Source organism: Gadus macrocephalus, chromosome 5 (genome assembly GCF_031168955.1).
Source record: "Gadus macrocephalus chromosome 5, ASM3116895v1".
Classification (NCBI taxonomy): domain Eukaryota; kingdom Metazoa; phylum Chordata; class Actinopteri; order Gadiformes; family Gadidae; genus Gadus; species Gadus macrocephalus.
Genome location: NC_082386.1, coordinates 1,586,719 through 1,605,205, shown reverse-complemented (window position 1 = coordinate 1,605,205; position 18,487 = coordinate 1,586,719). Strand labels below are relative to the sequence as shown.

At 46.3% G+C, this 18,487-nt stretch overlaps 1 protein-coding gene across 1 annotated transcript in view; it reads right to left on the bottom strand.

Moving 5' to 3' along the window:
• Positions 1-18,487, bottom strand: part of LOC132457130 (uncharacterized) — a 75,778-nt gene that overhangs the window by 1,424 nt on the left and 55,867 nt on the right. The gene's annotated exons all lie outside the window — the stretch shown is intronic.

Sequence of the window (18,487 nt, the reverse complement as noted above, 5' to 3'; positions counted from 1 at the left end):
CACTAGGCAAATCCGCCATTTTCTGCTCGCCAACGTTACCTTGTAGACGACTACATTTTACACAGTCGTTTATAATTTTTCTGGACAATGCATTGGCACAAGGGATCCAATATTTCTGCCTTAAAACAGATATGTAATTCCTTCCACAATGTCCTATTTGTCTATGGATATTTTCAAGAATGAACCTCGACACATGGTGATTCTTTGCTAGGATGACGGGGTGCTTTGTCTCTTCCGGCATGGCCATCTTACTCAGTCTTCCCCCGACTCTCAGCATTCCATTATCCAGATTAGGATCAAGCTTAAAGATTGGGCTTTGTCCTTTGACGTTCCTAGTTTCACTCTTCAAACTCGCAATTTCATCCGGAAAGCTCTGCACCAGTGTTGTTTTCGTCAGGCAAGACGAAAACGAAAATGACGTCGTCAGACCCCTTTTTTCCATGACGAAAACGAGACTAAGACGAACGTCACCAAAGCCATATAAAGACTAAAATGTGACGAAAAATTTAGACATTTTCGTCAGACGAGAACTAGACGAGACTAAATTGTTAGTGAGAGCATGTGAGCGGAGCGTGGAGCGGGTGGTGGAGCGGAGCGGAAGAAATACGTTGGAGCGGGTTGGAGCGCAGAGCGGTTTTAAATTCAAAGGCCGGAGCGGGGATTTGACTCCGCTCCAGTCCGCTCTAGTCCGCTCCAATTTTAACTGCTTCTAGCGGCTTACATGTAGGTGGTTCACGTAGAATAGAATGGGTTTCAATGGGAGCATCCAAGCAACCTGATTGGATAAAACGCGTCACGTGAGACCCTTCCACCCCCCCCCCCCCCCCCCCGCAACACTGGCTCGTGTGCTCGTGCGCAGCTGCGCCTGCACGCACACGGCACACACACACTCATACACTACAGAGAGAGGCTGGTGGACGAGTTTTCGTCGGACTAAAACTAGACTAAAACCTTTTGAGTTTTCGTCAGACTAAAACTTTCAAAGATAGAAATGACTAAAATGGGACTAAAACTAAGAAGCATTTCGTCAAAAAGACTAAGACTAAAACTAAATCTAAAATGCCTGCCAAAAACAACACTGCTCTGCACTTGACAAAACTTCACAATTGCGTCATCTGCCGACCGTAGGTCACCCAAGGTAAGCTTTGGTGCCCCCATAGAGCCCTTGAAAGCTTTCATTTGACTTCCGACTTCTGGCATGCTGGCAGTACTTTTCTTTCTTCCGTTTCTCAGACTTTGCAGGAGGTTTTTCAGGCGCAGGAACCAAGCTACCGCTCGTTGGAGCTTGGTCCACGTTGAAAAGTAGTGTATGAGTTGATTAGTTGGACTTGGTTCTGAGGCTTGGATTACATTGACTGTGATTGCTTTATCCTTCTTGATTCAGGGTCATCATGAGAAATTATACCAAGATCCACCGGGCTGTATGGCCAGTTTTCCTCTGTGCCAAGGAGGAACCGAGGGCCGCTTATCCAGACATTGGGTTTCAGGAATGCCTCAGCTGTCATACCACGGGAGGCAAGGTCTGCTGGATATCTTTCGGTGGCAATATGCCTCCACTGATCAATGTCGGTCGACTCTCTGATAACTTCAGCACGGTTAGCAACGAATGTTTGGAACCTCTTTGTGTCATTTCGGATGTACTTTAAGACAGAAGTGCTGTCCGTCCAGAACACTGAATTTGCAAGTGGGGTTTGCAGTTCGGTCTTTAGCATCTTGTCAATCTTGACTGCTAACATTGCAGCAGTCAATTCCAATCTAGGAATAGTCACCCTTTTCAAGGGGGCTACCCTCGCTTTCCCAAAAAGGAAAGCTGTGTGGACTGCATCTTCTGTATTGGTGAGTCGCAAGTAGGTTACGACACCATACCCAACTTCGCTTGCATCACAGAAGTTGTGAAGCTGAGCAGATGCAACTGCTCCAAATCTCTTTGGTTTGATGCATCGGTTGACCTTGTAGCTTTCCATTTGCCGCAGCCCAACAAGCCACTGCTGCCATTTTAAATGATATTAAGCACTTGGAATTTCATCATCCCACCCACAGCTCAGTTTACATAGCTCTTGCAAAATGTATTTTGCTGTAAAGATGAATGGAGCAAGAAATCCTATGGGATCATACACAGACGCTACAATGGAAAGGATTGCTCTTCTAGTGAAGGTTTGGGGTTTCAAGGTTACGTGAAACCTGAAAGAGTCATCTTCTGTGCTCCATTCAACTCCAAGGGCTCTATCCACAGGTAAGCATTCTTTGTCCAAATCAAGATCCGTTATTTCCCGGGTATGGCTGCCAACACTGATCTGCTATTACTTATCCACTTTGTCAGCCTGAAGCCTCCTTGTGCACAGAGAGATGTTAACTCCTTACTCAATTTTATAGCTTCAGCTTCCGTTGGCACTGACTTCAAGCAGTCATCCACATAGAAATTGTTCAGGACTGTTTCCACAGCTTCCTTGGGGTACTGCTTGCAGTTGTCCTCCGCAGTCCTTTCAAGGGCATAGCTGGCACAACTAGCCGAAGACGTTGCACCAAACAGATGAACTGTCATTCTGTATTCTGTCAATTTCTGCTCAACGTTGCCATTGGGCCACCACAAGAACCGAAGGAAGTTCGAGTCTTCGGAACGTACTTTGACTTGATGGTACATTCCCTCAATGTCTGCCATGACCGCAACTGGTTCCTGACGAAAGCGAATGAAGACTCCCAGTATGGTATTCGTGAGGTTTGGTCCTTGAATTAATTCTTTGTTCAAAGACGTACCCTTAAAGTGTGCGGCGCAATCAAACACGACCCGTATTTTGCGCTTCTTTGGGTGCCATACACTGTGATGGGGCAAATACCATACTTTGCCATTTTTTTGCGTCAATTGGTTTTGCGGCACAAGTTCAGCATGTCCCTTTTTTATGACATCTGCCAAGAAGTCACGGTACTCCTGGTGAACGCTGGTGTTTTTGCGTAATTTCCTTTTAAGGCCTAGAGCTCGCTGCTCTACTACCGCTCGATTGTTTGGCATGGAGATGTCATCCTTTTTGAACGGGAGCTTTAGCTGGTAGTGTCCATCTTTCATTTTGGCGGAAGCAGACATAATGCGCATGAATTGTTTATCTTGTATGGACATTTCAGCCTTCTCCTCATACACCTTCTCAGGGAAGTCGTGATTGAAGTTCTGCCTTACAAGATCGTCCAAGTTTACAACTGCTATTCGATTACTGAGAGTCGGGCGAAGCTGACCTTCAGCGTCACCGCAGTCGTTCAAAAGTCAATTAACCACCCATCCTAGCCTGGTCTTGACAGCATAAGGACCACCTTCTTGGCTGTTTATTACCTTCCATGGTTCCATGGTCTTAGGTGCGTTAGTTCCTATCAGAAGCCCGATTTCAGCATCAATATGGGTCAATACAACCTCCTTTAGGTAATCCCATTCCTTCAAGGCTTCCGATGTGGGAATTTGCTCCTTTGTAACAGGTATCTCCTCTTGGGTGTAGACCGCTGGCAGCGCAATAAAATCATCTCCTTCAAGATTCGATACTTCCAAACCGGAGATTCTGTCTACATTCACAACCTTCTCGTGTCCAAGGGTTTTCAGTAGAGCTGTCAAGCGATTCAAATATTTAATCGTGATTAATCGCATTAATCCTCTCCTGGAACCGTCACCTTATCGTGGTGGAGAGGTTTGCGTGTCCCTGTGAACCTGAGAGCTGTGTTGTCTGGAGCCTTGTGCTCCTGGTAGGGTCTCTCATGGCAGAGTGGTCTCAGGTGAGGGGCCAGACTAAGAATGGTTCAAAAAACTCCAATGAATAACGGAAAAAGAGGAGATGTGACCCGGCCCGGAGGAAGCCCGGGGCCCCCGTCTGGAGCCAGGCCCAGACGGAGGGCTCGATGGCGAGCGCCTGGTGGCCGGGTTTGCCACGGAGCCCAGTCGGGCACAGCCCGAACAAACTACGTGGCACCCCCCCTCTCTTCATCCCATGGGCCCACCACCTGTGGGAAGACCCGTTGGGGTCGGGTGCGCAGCCACATGGGTGGCAGCGAAGGTCAGGGGTCTCGACGGACCAGACCCGGGCGGCAGAAGCTGGCTCTGGGGACGTGGAACGTCACCTCGCTGTGGGGAAAGGAACCGGAGCTTGTGAGGGAGGTGGAGCGCTATCAGTTAGATCTGGTGGGGCTTACCTCCACGCACAGTCTCAGCTCTGGTACCGTACTCCTGGATAAGGGTTGGACTCTATTCTTCTGCGGAGTAGCCGAGGGCGTGAGGCGCCGGGCGGGTGTGGGGATACTCATAAATCCCCGGCTGAGCGCCGCGGTGTTGGAGTTTACCCCGGTAGACGAGAGGGTCGCCTCCCTGCGCCTAAGGGTTGTAGGGGGGAAAACTCTGACTGTTGTTTGTGCGTATGCACCAAACAGCAGCTCAGAGTACTCGGCCTTCTTGGAGACCCTGAATGGAGTCCTGTATGGGGCTCCAGTAGGGGACTCCGTAGTTCTGCTGGGAGACTTCAACGCCCACGTGGGCAAAGATGGAGACACCTGGAGAGGCGTGGTGGGGAGGAACGGCCTCCCTGATCTAAACCCGAGCGGTCGTTTGTTATTGGACTTCTGTGCTAGTCATGGATTATCCATAACAAACACCATGTTCGAACATAAGGGTGCTCATAAGTGTACCTGGTACCAGAGTACCCTAGGCCGAAGATCGATGATCGATTTCGTGATCGTGTCATCTGATCTGAGGCCGCATGTTTTGGACACTCGGGTAAAGAGAGGGGCGGAACTGTCAACCGACCACCATCTGGTTGTGAGTTGGATCAGGGAATGGGGGAAATTTCCGGATAGACCTGGTAAGCCCAAACGAGTAGTGCGGGTGAACTGGGAACGTCTGGAGGAGGCCCCCGTCCTAGGTATCTTCAACTCACACCTCCGGCGGAGCTTTTCGGGCATTCCTGTGGAGGTTGGGGGCATTGAGCCGGAGTGGGCGGTGTTCAAAGCCTACATTGCTGAAGCTGCGGTGGCTAGCTGTGGCCTCAGGGTCTTAGGCTCCTCAAGGGGCGGTAACCCTCGGACACCGTGGTGGACACCGGTGGTCAGGGAAGCCGTCCGACTGAAGAAGGAGGCCTTCCGGGATATGATATCCTGGAGGACTCCTGACTCGGTTGCAGGGTACCGACAGGCTCGAAGGGCTGCAGCGGCTGCCGTGTCGGAGGCTAAGCAGCGGGTGTGGGAGAAGTTCGGAGAGGCCATGGAGAAGGACTTTCGGTCGGCACCAAAGTGTTTCTGGAAGACTATCCGGCACCTCAGGAGGGGGAAACGGGGAACCATCCAAGCTGTGTACAGTAAGGATGGGACTCTGTTGACCTCAACTGAGGAGGTCGTCGGACGTTGGAAGGAACACTTTGAGGAACTCCTGAATCCGAATAACACGCCCTCTATGTTGGAGGCAGAGCTCGAGGTTGATGGTGTTTCGTCGTCAATTTCCCTGGTGGAGGTCACTGAGGTAGTCAAACATCTCCGCAGTGGCAAAGCCCCAGGGATTGATGAGATCCAGCCAGAAATGCTAAAGGCTCTGGGTGTTGAGGGGCTGTCATGGTTGACACGCCTATTCAACATCGCGTGGGAGTCGGGTACAGTGCCAAAGGAGTGGCAAACCGGGGTGGTGGTTCCCCTGTTCAAAAAGGGGGACCAGAGAGTGTGTGCCAATTACCGGGGTATCACACTTCTCAGCCTCCCTGGTAAAGTCTACTCCAAGGTGCAGGAAAGGAGGGTTTGGCCGATCGTCGAACCTCAGATTGAAGAGGAACAATGCGGTTTTCGCCCCGGACGTGGAACTACGGACCAGCTCTTCACTCTCGCAAGGATCCTGGAGGGGGCCTGGGAGTATGCCCATCCGGTCTACATGTGTTTTGTCGATCTGGAGAAGGCGTATGACCGGGTCCCCCGGGAGAAACTGTGGGAGGTGCTGCGGGAGTATGGGGTAAGGGGGTCTATCCTCAGGGCCATCCAATCTTTGTACTCCCAAAGCGAGAGCTGTGTTCGTGTTCTCGGCAGCCAGTCAGTTTCGTTCTCAGTGGGGGCTGGTCTCCGCCAGGGCTGCGCCTTGTCACCAATCCTGTTTGTGATATACATGGACAGGATATCGAGGCGTAGTCGTGGTGGGGAGGGGTTGCAGTTCGGTGGTCTGAGGATCTCGTCACTGCTTTTTGCAGATGATGTGGTCCTCATTGGATCATCGGCCTGTGACCTTCAGCACTCACTGGATCGGCTGGCGGCCGAGTGTGAATCGGCTGGGATGAGGATCAGCACCGCTAAATCTGAGGCCATGACTCTTAGCAGGAAACCGGTGGATTGCTTACTCCGGGTAGGAAATGAGTCCTTAGCCCAAGTGAAGGAGTTCAAGTACCTCGGGGTCTTGTTCGCGAGTGAGGGTACTATGGAGCGTGAGATTGGCCGGAGAATCGGAGCAGCGGGGGCGGTATTGCGTTCGCTTTACCGCACCGTTGTAACGAAAAGAGAGCTGAGCCGCAAGGCAAAGCTCTCGATCTACCGGTCGATCTTCGTTCCTATCCTCACCTATGGTCATGAGGGCTGGGTGATGACCGAAAGGACGAGATTGCGGGTACAAGCGGCCGAGATGAGTTTTCTCAGAAGGGTGGCTGGCGTCTCCCTTAGGGATAGGGTGAGAAGCTCAGCCATCCGTGAGGAACTCGGATTAGAGCCGCTGCTCCTTTACTTAGAAAGGAGTCAGCTGAGGTGGTTCGGGCATCTGGTAAGGATGCCCACTGGGCGCCTTCCTTGGGAGGTGTTTCAGGCACGTCCAGTGGGGAGGAGACCTCGGGGAAGACCCAGGACTAGGTGGAGAGATTATATCTCAACACTGGCCTGGGAACGCCTCGGGATCCCCCCGTCAAAGCTGGTCAATGTGGCCCGGGAAAGGGAAGTCTGGGGCCCCCTGCTTGAGCTGCTCCCCCCGCGACCCGACCCCGGATAAGCGGATGACGATGAGGATGAGGAATCGCATTAATGTCATAGTTAACTCACGATTAATCGCGATTAATCGCAAATTATTTTTCTATGCTAAATATCCCTTGATTTTTTTGTCCCATAATTCTTCTCATTTTAATTCTCTTATCAACATGGTGAAGTGCATCGGCTTGTCTTGTGCAAATGATTTTTTATTGATAACAACATTGGCATATACTGATCAAAACAGGACGATACAAAAAAAGAGCCTATAGTGCAATTAAACGACTGCTTTGAACAAATGTAATTTGAACATAGCAGTCAGGCTACTGCTTCTTTGTTTTGAGCCAAATAAAATATTTACGTTAATCGCGCGATAATTTTTTTAACGCCGTTAAAATTGGTTTGCGTTAACGCCGTTAATAACGCGTTTAACTGACAGCTCTAGTTTTCAGTAAAATTCTTGTTTTCCTTCCTTTAGCATTCAGTTGTCTTTGTAAAGTAGTTGTGCAAAAAGTGGCAGTACCGCCTGGGTCTAAAAAGGCGTAAGTATGGATGGCTTTATTGCAGCTCGACAGTTTGACCTTTACTGGCTAATGTTTGGTTATCACCGGCCCCAGTATGAGCGGTTTTCTCCAGTGATACCAGAGAGTTGTTTACTGCTGTCGCTCTGTCTTCATTCTGCCTCTTGATTTCCTCTGGTTTATTTCTTTCGATGTGCAGCATGGTGGGGTGCTTTAATGAGCAGATCTTACAACTCAGTCTCCTCCTGCAATCCTTACTTAGATTACCCTTGTTCATGCAGCCGAAGCAGATTCCGTTGACTTTGAAGAATTCAACTTTCTCTTCACGCTTTTTGCCGTTCAATTCTCTACAAGTTTCAGTTGCGTGGTCCTTTTTGCAGAACAAACATATTCTGGGTCGTGCCGTCATAACAGGGGTTGGATTTTGAAGCGGTTCTTCTGTTGTCACAGTTGTGAAGCTACTCTTGTATGCAGAGCCTGATTTTACTCTGGGGAATTTTTTCCTGTTGTCCTTTGGTGTGACATCTTGGATGTTTCCAAATAATGTGTTGCATGCCATATTTGCCTGTCTTTCAACAATGCTGACTAATTGCATGAACTTGGCTCTTGCTTGGGTTCGCTCATAACACTCATAAGCTTTACCTCTCCATTTTTCTCTCAATTTGAAAGGAAGCTTTGAGACAAAGGTTCTCATGTGAGATGTATTGTTCATGTCATTAAGAGCTTCAATGTCAATCATGGCATTACCACAACTACGCATAAAATAAGCGTACTCTTGCAGTGCTGCTCGATCTTCGGACTTAGTACTGGCCAATTCAATGCCTTCTCTTGATAGGCTGAAGCAATAAGGATGTCGTTCCCAAAGTGTTTTTGCAACAATCGCTTTGCTTTGTTGTACCCTTTTTCAGGTTCCATATGTAGACAGCTTTTCACAAGTAATTTTGGCTGGCCTTCAGTGTACTGATCTAGGAAGAAGAATCTGTCCCGCACATTACTTGTTTTTCCTTCAATGCAATGTTCAAAGGTGCGAATGAAAGTCAAGTATTGCATGGGGTCGCCTTTAAAAACAGGAATTTCCTTTGAGGGCAAAGTTGAATCTTTGTTCTTTAATCAGCATTTCCGTTATTTCGTTCTGCTTTTGCATTATTTTCATCAGGTTGGTGTCTACACTGTGTTAGTCATGGGCATGTTTGTCACTGTGGGTTACTGGTAATTGCAATAATTCTGTCTTGAAAGTTGGACCTTTAACTTGTACATGCCGCTTTTCACCTCTAGGAGCGTATGAGCTCTGTCCAGGTAACTGTGCAGCAACATGACTGTAGTTCTTGTCATCTGCAAGTTCATCTCCTGGCTCATCGTACTGAGCTGAAGTAAAGTAAAGTCTTTTAACAGTTTCCTTTTGCCTTGAAAGCACACTGCTCCTTCCATCCAGCTCATCATAAACCTTGATTTTAGCATCTGCAGCAGCAAGTTGGGTTTCAATGCTTAGCATTTCCTTTTGAGCTCTTATTTGTTCCCACCTTTGAGTGAGCTCAGCTTCTTCCCTTTCAAGTGCAAGTTTCTTTTTAAGACCTTCAGCTTGTGCCATGAGCGCTGCTCTTTCAGCTTCAGCTTTACGCCTGGAAGAGGAAGCTGTAGAAGATCTATGGCTGCTCCTTGTGCTGCATTGAGGAACCTTGCTTATGAGAGAGGCACCAGAAGTATGCTCTTCTGGAACCTCTGTGGCTTGATGCTCTTGTGCAAGTGTTGCTGCATATTGCTTCCATTTTTTTACTGTACTTTTGAATTCATTAAATCTGGCAAGATTTGGTAAGCACCATTTTGTGTGATCATCTTCCTTTCTCTCCTTTGGAAGCAGTTCATAAATTGAGCATTTTATTTTACTAAAATCCTCGATAAGCACAGTGTTGATGTGCATTTGTGAAATAACCTCCAGATTATCATATTCAACCATAAGTGATTCAATTTGATTTCTGCTTGTGATCAGCTGCTTTAATTTAGCACTTCTCGATTTAGTTAACTGCTCCAATTTAGCTGCGAGTCCCTTTTCAGTTAACTTGGGCACTCTCTTTGGTTTAACTTCTGACTCGCTTCCATCTTTAGGTTTTGCGACAGGGCGATTGCCTCCCACCACATTTGCATCATGCTCCTCATATTCCACCACATTACTGGCGTCTTTATTTTCAATTGACAGTTTGTCGACAATTCAACAACGCAAATTTATACGCGCACATAAGTTGCAGAGTTAAAGCACGTTAAACGGGGCGCGGCTCCTCAACGTTCCGTACGGTGGTGATTAAAGTCATTCACTTCGTGTCATCAACTGGATCATTATACGGCTTTTTCCGTTCAAATAATCCTCACGTCAAACAAGACTTTAATCACAGCGTTTTTGTTCCGATGCTCCATTCCGGTTAAATATACAATTAATTCCACAACTAATTAATGTCCGACATCATGTTCATTACATCCATCCAGAGAATAACTCTTCAGACGTTTTCAACTTATGTCACGGCTTTCAAGCATGCAAATTATTGAAGCCTTACGGACGCCTTGGGACGGACTTCCACACGCTGCGGCATCACTTACTGTACAGTTTGCTTGGAGATCGGCTGGTTGCGGTGGGTGCGTGCGTGCGGGAATGGGTCAATGAATGGCCGTGTGTGTATGTGGCTGCAGGCATGTGCCATTCAAAGTAACAAATGAACAACTTAAAGACGATGCATGCACCTACACTATTCGTTCGGTTCAAAATAAAACGGCGTCGCTTATTTGCCTCGAAAACGTTCCTATCTTTTCATATTGTGTGTATAGATGCGGCGTGGTACCGAGCGGTTGAAAACGATTTCTGTCGGCGTCTCCTGTGTCCCCCGCACCTGCGTTTAATTACTATATATAGGCACGGGCCACGCAGTGATTGCGTCATCGAACAGAAAGAAAAACGAAAGTGCGACGCCTGCAGTTCTTTCAATAGAATGGCTCCTACAGGTGTGTTCTGGGAGATAGGATAGACGGCTTATGCCAGTGTGGTTCACGCCTCGTGCCCACTACCTCCGTCCGTTGACTGATCCCCATTGACTTTGAATGGGGACGGAAGCGCAATGCATTGTGGATCTGTCCGTTCCGTTGGAGCCTTCGGCTCCGTCAAAAAGTTGAAAAATGTTCTACTTTTTCGGCAGCGACGGATCCGTCATCCAATCAGATCGCGTATGCAAATTTAAGCACTATGACGCGACTCGGGCTCTGACGATACTGGAAAACGGGAAAGCGGGTCATCTTGCATCGCAACAAGCAGGAAGAGGCGGGAAGAACCCGGCGAAGCGATTTGATTGGCTGACGGATGCCTCTGCAAAGACTACTCCCCCATCCGTCAGCCACGCCTTCCCACGTCCTTTGACTGACGGTGCAGTGGGCACGAGGCGCAGAGACCGTGGAGATACCCTTGGAGGCAATAGGAAGTGACGTAATTCCCGCCCATACGCTGATTGGCTGATACGTTTGCCACTTTGCATATTTACTTTTGGGAAATCGTTTTGGATTACGTTTTGGAAAACGTTTTGCAAAACGTTTTGCCAAATCTTTTGCAAAGCGTTTTGCGGATTGAAATGCCAATTGAATATCGCAACACACGGATCGTGGCGAAGTGGATTGCAATCACGGGGACGCTATTGTTTAATTTGCGATTCCTCCGCAGAACACCACCAGACTGCAGCTGGACTTCGTAGGATCTCGCATCCACAGCCCTGAGAACTTTGCCTAATCTCCAGAGAGTGTGAGACCCAAATGGCTGTATTCGCACACAGTCCCCTGGTTTCAATGTGTCCAGATCTCTGGCAGATCTGTTGTAGTAGGCAGACTGGCGTTCTTGGTTACTGCGTAGTCCTTGCTGCACCTGTTCGACTTTTGGCTGCAGAAGGCTTGCTTTTGTGGGCAGCAGTGTTCTGGTGCGACGACTGAGAAGTCTTTGTGCTGGACTGGTGTCCAGGCCTTGTGACGGTGTGTTACGGTGATCCAAAAGAGCAAGGTAGGGATCCTGTCCAGCCATTTGCGCTTTGTGCAAAAGTCTCTTGGCTGTTTTGACGGCTGATTCTGCTTTGCCATTGCTCTGAGCGTACCCAGGTGACGAGGTCTTATGCAGGAATTCCCACCGTTCGCTGAATCTGTGGAATTTTTGCGATGAGTATTGTGGTCCGTTGTCCGAGATGACAACATCAGGGATGCCTTGTCTGGCAAAGTGGGCTTTCAGTTTCTTTATCACAGTTGTAGATTTTGTGTCTGAGAGATAATCTATTTCCCAGAAATTTGAATAGTAATCTACAGTGATGAGATTGTCCATGTTGTCAAAAGAAAACAAATCTGTGCCTACTTTAGCCCATGGTCTGTTAGGCATTTCATGTGAGATCAGTGTTTCTCTTTGTTGCTTATAGTCCACTGACCTACAAATGTCACACTTGGCTACATAGGTCTTGATCTGGTCATTAATGCCTGGCCAGTATACGCACTCTCTGGCTCTTCGTAGGCATCCTTCCACCCCAAAATGAGAGGAGTGTAGACGTTGCGTGATGTCCCTCCTTAGCGCATCAGGTATGACAACACGTTCACCCTGAAACACTATTCCATCTTGGTGACTCAGTTCATCCTGGAATGAAAAGTATGGTCTGATTTCGCTCGGTGTCTTTGTCTTGTCATTTGGCCATCTTTGTTGTATGGTTTCAATGAGTTTCTGCAGTGTAGAATCCTGTGTTGTTGCAGAGCGGATTGAACTGAGGCTGTCCGCTGAGATGGGTACATGCTGCAACATATTAACAGTCTCTATTTCAGCTTCCACTGAGCCAAAGGCTGAACACTCAGGCAGGTAAGCTCGGCTCAAGGTGTCTGCTAACACCATATCTTTTCCTGGTAAGTAAACAACATCAACATCATACTTTTGAATACGCATCATCATTCTTTGTAGTCTTTTGGGTGCACTCAATAGTGGCTTTCTCACTATGTTCTCTAAAGGTTTGTGGTCACTTTGTACAGTTACCTTGCGTCCATACGTGTACTGATGGAATTTCTCCAAACTGAAAATCATTGCTAAGAATTCCTTCTCAATTTGGGCATAGCCCTTCTCTGTCTGTGTGAGTGCTCTGCTTGCGAATGCTACGGGCTTACCCCTCTGGACCAGTGCTGTGCCCAAACCAGTGTCTGAGGCATCACACTGCACAGTCAATTCCTCCTCCGGGCTGTAGTACTTCAGCACCGGTGTGTTTGAAATAGTCTCTTTCAATTTGAGAAACGCCTGGTCATGCTGTTCTGTCCACTCCCATTCACCGTCCTTGTGTGTCAGGTGCCTGAGTGGCTGACAGTGGTCAGAGAGATGAGGACAGAACTTAGCCAGGTAGTTCACCATACCCTCTGAACTGATTTCACATCTGTTGGCTTTGGCATTTGTTCAATGGCACGTACTTTTTCTGGATGTATCCTTACACCATCCGCTGTCAGGAGATGTCCTATGTACGTAGTCTCTTTTTCCTTCAGCTTGAACTTGTCTGCATTCAGTTTAATGTTCTTTTGTCTGCATCTATTCAAAAACAGTCAGTTTCTCATCGTGGTCTCGCTGTGCCATTTCTTGTGTCTCACCTTGTCCCGTGATCAGCACATCATCAGCAATGATGTACAGACCAGACAGATCCTCCAGCGCCTGTGTGAGCTTACGCTGAAAGACCTCTGGTGCGGGGCTGACCCCCATTGGAAGCCTCAGCCATCGGTAACGTCCAAATGGCGTAGCAAAAGTAGTCAGAAAACTTGACTTAATTTTACATGCCAGAAACCACTTTTCACATCACATACTGTAAACACTTTTGCTTTAGCCAGATCTGGGAGAATGTCCTCAATTGTCTGCAATGGGAAGTGACTACGCTTCAGCGCCTTGTTCAAGGGTCTTGGATCAATGCATATCCGTAGCTTCCCATTCTGTTTTTGGACAACAACCATTCCATTGATCCAGTCTGTGTTGCATTCTACAGGTGTGATGATTCCTCTGCGCTGTAGGTCTTGAAGTTCAGCCTTCAGTGGTTTCATCATTGCTACTGGCACCCGCCTCTTTGGCAGCTGCACAGGTTTCACTGTGTCGTCAATCTCCAGCTTGTATTTTCCTTCAAGGCAGCCATCACCCTTGAACACGTCAGCATACTCTGCTTGTATCTGCTCCATTGTCCATTGGCCCCTTGTAGTCTTAATTTCTGGCACTGTTGTAACTATGCTGTCAATTGCCATAATATTTTCATAGTGCACTTTAATCAGCTGCATGCCCTCACTGGCCCTTTTGCCAAGCAATGGCACTGTATCTCCCTCATCCACAACTTGGAACTCCAACTGGTACAGCTTCTGGTTTCTGGGATTTCTCAGCTTCAGTTTGCATTTTCCCAGTGGCTTAAGCTTGCTTTTGTTGTACATCACTAGCACACTCTTTGTGTCTTCGATCTTTGTGTTTGAATCAAGCAGATCAATTGGAATTATATTACAAGTAGCACCACAGTCTATTTGAAATTTCACAGTCTGTTTTCCCAAAAGCATTCCAGCAAAAAGCTGTGTGTTGAGTCTTTTATCAGAATCTACTGAACTCACTGTCTCAATCTCTTCTGCAGTTACACAGAGGATTTCATCAAACTCATCACTCTCGTGTTCTGCTACATGGTGCACTTGTTTCTTTCTCTGTTCCCTTTCTCTTGGTTGCTGACTGGCTTTACATTTAGCTGCAAAAGGATTCTCTTTGCCACACTTTTTGCACGTCTTACCGTATGCTGGGCATTTCTGCTTGCTTCTCTCATGTGATTTGCCACAAAATTTGCAGTCCACTTTATCCGCTGGCTGTTGGTAGTGCCCTGGTCTCTGTATTGCATGCACCTCCTCCACTTTAGGTCCGGAGATGGTTTTGACGTTCTCGCGCGACAACTCCGAGGCTCTGCACAACTGAATGCATGTGTCGAGCGTCAGGGTCTTCTCGCGGAGCAACCGCTCCCTCATGCTGACATTGTTGCCTCCACACACAATCCGAATGAGCGAGTCTCTTAAAGTCCCAAAGTTACACGTCTTTGATAACACTTTCAGGTCCGTGACATAACAGTCTATTGCTTCACTCGAACCTTGGTTTCTCGAGAAGAAACGGTAACGTTCCACTGTCTCGTTAGCACTAGGGTTGCAGTGAGGATCCATTTTATCAATTATGTCCTTCATCTTCCAATCAGACTTTGCTGTCTCACCCATGAGCGTGTCCAACAGCTCTCTGCCGCTCTCACCAACGAGATAGCTGAAAAGTTTGACAGTTTTCTTCTCGTCGTCGTCCACGGTTAAGTCGGAATACAGTAGAAACTCTTCCCTCCAGGTTTTCCATGACTTTGCGAGATTCCCTGAGTCCATGCATAGCTGTTGGGGAGGTTTTAGCCCTTCCATGTCGGTTGGATGAGAATGCTAATCCCTAGCTAGACTTATATTAATACTCTCCTAACGTTGCAGTAGCTCTTCCCGCGAAACGATACTTTAACTGGTCAAGTCCGTGACCGCTGCCACCATGTTTAATTCTGCTCATTTTCTCTTAAATGAACTACATAATTACTTTATAACAGCCCAACAGGGCAACTCTTTATTAACTCACTGGTACAACCTACGTGCATCTCTCACGTTCCACTCTTACTTCCGGTGTCACATTCCTACCCGTCCGTGTGAACACAATTACTATTGTAACAGCTATAGCTTTTCAATTTGAATAAAGGAACTCAAAGAATTTGACAAAATGTTATTCTATTTTTATTGTTATAACTTTTGCAAATTTAATTGAGGATTCGTTGTCACTTTGCATATTCAATTACACTTTGAATAACGTTTTTACAAATTACATTATAAAATTGCATAATGAATTGTCAATTGCATAATGTAATGACTTATTGAATTGCAAATTGCATTGCCATTTGAATTTTGCTACATGTATGCTTCCATTGACAATCCTTCATGGTTTTGTTTTTTGCCTTACGGCTATTGAGTAGCATCTCCTTGATGGTTCTCTGGATTTCCTCGTGACACTTGTACCCGCACAAGTTTGGATGTGGGTGGTGGCTGTATCGGGGCAAGCAGGCCGAGCCATCCTGGTTCATCGAGCCTCGTAACTATAACCAGAGACGGACAGAGTACACAGCTTCCTTGAGTAAAAGTACAGATACCCCTTGCTAAATTTTAATCAAGTACAAGTAAAAGTACTGCAGTCAGATGTCTACTTAAGTAAAAGTACTGAAGTACTTGAGTATCAAGAATACAAGAGTACATTTTCTAAATATTGCATTACTACTGCCACAGTGCTTACATTTATGTAAAGAAACGTCCTACATGGAGTTATGAAAAATGTTAATAACTTGGAGAATGTAAAAGTAATTGAAAGTAAAATCAAGTCATTTTTTTATTTTTACCATGTTGCTTTATTTAACATTTCTCACTTGCCCACAAGGCAATAGCACAATAGTATACAGTATAACAGTATACTCAAGAACATAAAAACAATTGCTCAGCTTACTTAAATATAGTATCAGAAAAGAAAATTCAGCTAACAATGGTATGTATGTGTGAGTTTCTCAGTTTTTTCATCAATCAAATCAACAATCGTCTCTCATCTAAATCTGACCATGGAGTTGACTTTGGCGGAAAGTGAAGATGATTGCTGATAGGCTGAAGGCTGTCCTAATCAGTGACGCCTGCACAATCCAATAACGTTTGAGAGGGAAACAACAAATTTAGGGTTTCCGAGATTTTTATTTTCTCCTTTTTTTTTTTTTTTTTTTGAAGAAGTAACGGTTACTCACGGTTATGGATAGAAATGTAACAGAGAAGAGTACAATATTTGCCTCTCAAATTTACCTGAGTAAGGTCATGAGTACTCCCCAAAAATGATACTCGAGTAAAGTACAGGGGTCTCATTTATAAAACTGCGTGGGATCGTTACTAAAAGTGTACGTACCAAAAGCCAAAAAATATTCAGATTTATAAAACCCTGCGTACGCACACCGTACGCAATCTTTGCTTTATAAATCACAGACTGCCTACAAGTGTGCGCAGCTGAAACAGCTTCACGTTCCGCCCTGCACACACCCCTTTTTAACCATAAATGGTCAATGCAAATGACCTCATGAATGCGATCTGCATATAAAACAGACTCAGATGCAAGTATTATGTCTTGTCGGAAACAATGGCAGAAGTACTGAGAAAAGTAAAAAAGCGAAATTTCACGAAGGTTGAAGTGGAGACACTTGTGGGTGAGATGGAGGCCCGAAAAGTAGTTTTGTTCGGCAGTCACGGGATTGGGATCGCCAACAACAAAAAGCAGAGTGAGTGGCAACATGTTGCTGCAGCAGTGAATTCTGTCAGTAGCACGGAGCGCACAGTCCCAGAATTAAAAAATAAGTGGTCTGACATAAAGTTACATATTTTTATGTAGCCTACCAATAAATCGTTATGGTCCCTAAAGACCCTCTCCCTCCGAATCCTGCCATTTGCATGGTCCGCCAGAAGTGCCATATGGTGCAGCATTACCACGGCGCTCACCTCTGTATTTATAGGGTTAAGGTAATAAGACTGACGAGAATACCTTGGATAATCAGTTTGTAATCAGTTTGTCATGAAAAGCATCAAGAGTAATGGACAACGATTGTGATGAGGAGTGTGGCTTGGTTTTGCACACTTGGGATTTAATTGGCATTTGATTATGTGTTTACAGTGTCACATAAAAATATTGTTTGACAGATGCTTTATTCCATGCAGTCGCGCCGTCAGTGTACAGTATGGAGTGACGGGATTTTTATTTATTTCTGTTCTAAGGGGATGTTTCTGGAGCTATAACTGAGAAATAACCAACCTGGTCTCACAGGAATCCGTGAAATGACTACGGACGAATAACTCGAAATCCGTGGACACATCACGGAAACACGCCGATTTCCGTGATGTGACCACGAAATTCGCTCCAATGCAAGTTAATGACACTGATGTTCCGTGGCTCACACACGGATCCCCGTGTCAACGAGCGAGTCGACCACGGGGGCTAAACTCAAAACCCGGGGTGGTCTCACTGAAACACTTAAATTGTCCTTGTTGTGTCCACGGAAGTTGCTCCAATGCAAGTGTAACCCATGCTATTTCACTCTCTCTGCTAATATATGTATATGTCAATATATATGAATGTATATATTATAATAATATATATAATGTAGTGTGTATGGTGTATATCTATAGTATATATATTTCCCAGTATATATTCCTGACGGCCGCTAACTGAAACGGTTCACTGGAGACCGTGTTTTGTTGACGCTCCCTAAAAGGGCAAAACATGCGACAGGCAGTAGCGTCATCGCAGTGCGACAGAATCGGCGGGCGCGGGAAAAGTGGTTCTCTGCTTGACGCGTATGAAGAGCGAACATAGACTTGAAGAGCGAACATTGACTTGAAGAGCGAACATAGACTTGAAGAGTGAACATATAGACTTGAAGAGAAACGAAGAAAAGGTTATCACGGAAGAAATAGAAGATATGGAGGAAGATTTGACGTTACTTTGAACAAGGTGACAGCCTGTCACCGACTGGCCCCTGCTCAAGAACGTTCGGCCGTAGCGGTAGTGGTAGGAACAGAACGCCCCCCTTTCATTGAATCGAGTGCACTCAAAGACTTACTGGGTACCCATTTTATTTAGTTTGTTATTTTTCTTGGGGACCTCTTTTGGGTTCAGTGTTTTGAGTTCAGTGTTTTAGGTTCAGTGTTGTTATTATTATTGTGTGAATAATCTGATTGATTCTGAGTGATTGTTAGATAAAAGGCCAAACGTGCCTCACTGTGTCTGTGTGTTATTCCTTTTATCAGAGTTCTATTAAGAATACAAGCCAGTCTCCTTATAACCTGGAATTGATGCACCACTGCATTGTGTTATATTACCTTTAAAAATACAGTTGGTTACATTAGTGGCGAGCTAGCCAGGAGACTGGTTATATACTCTGATCAGAGGAATT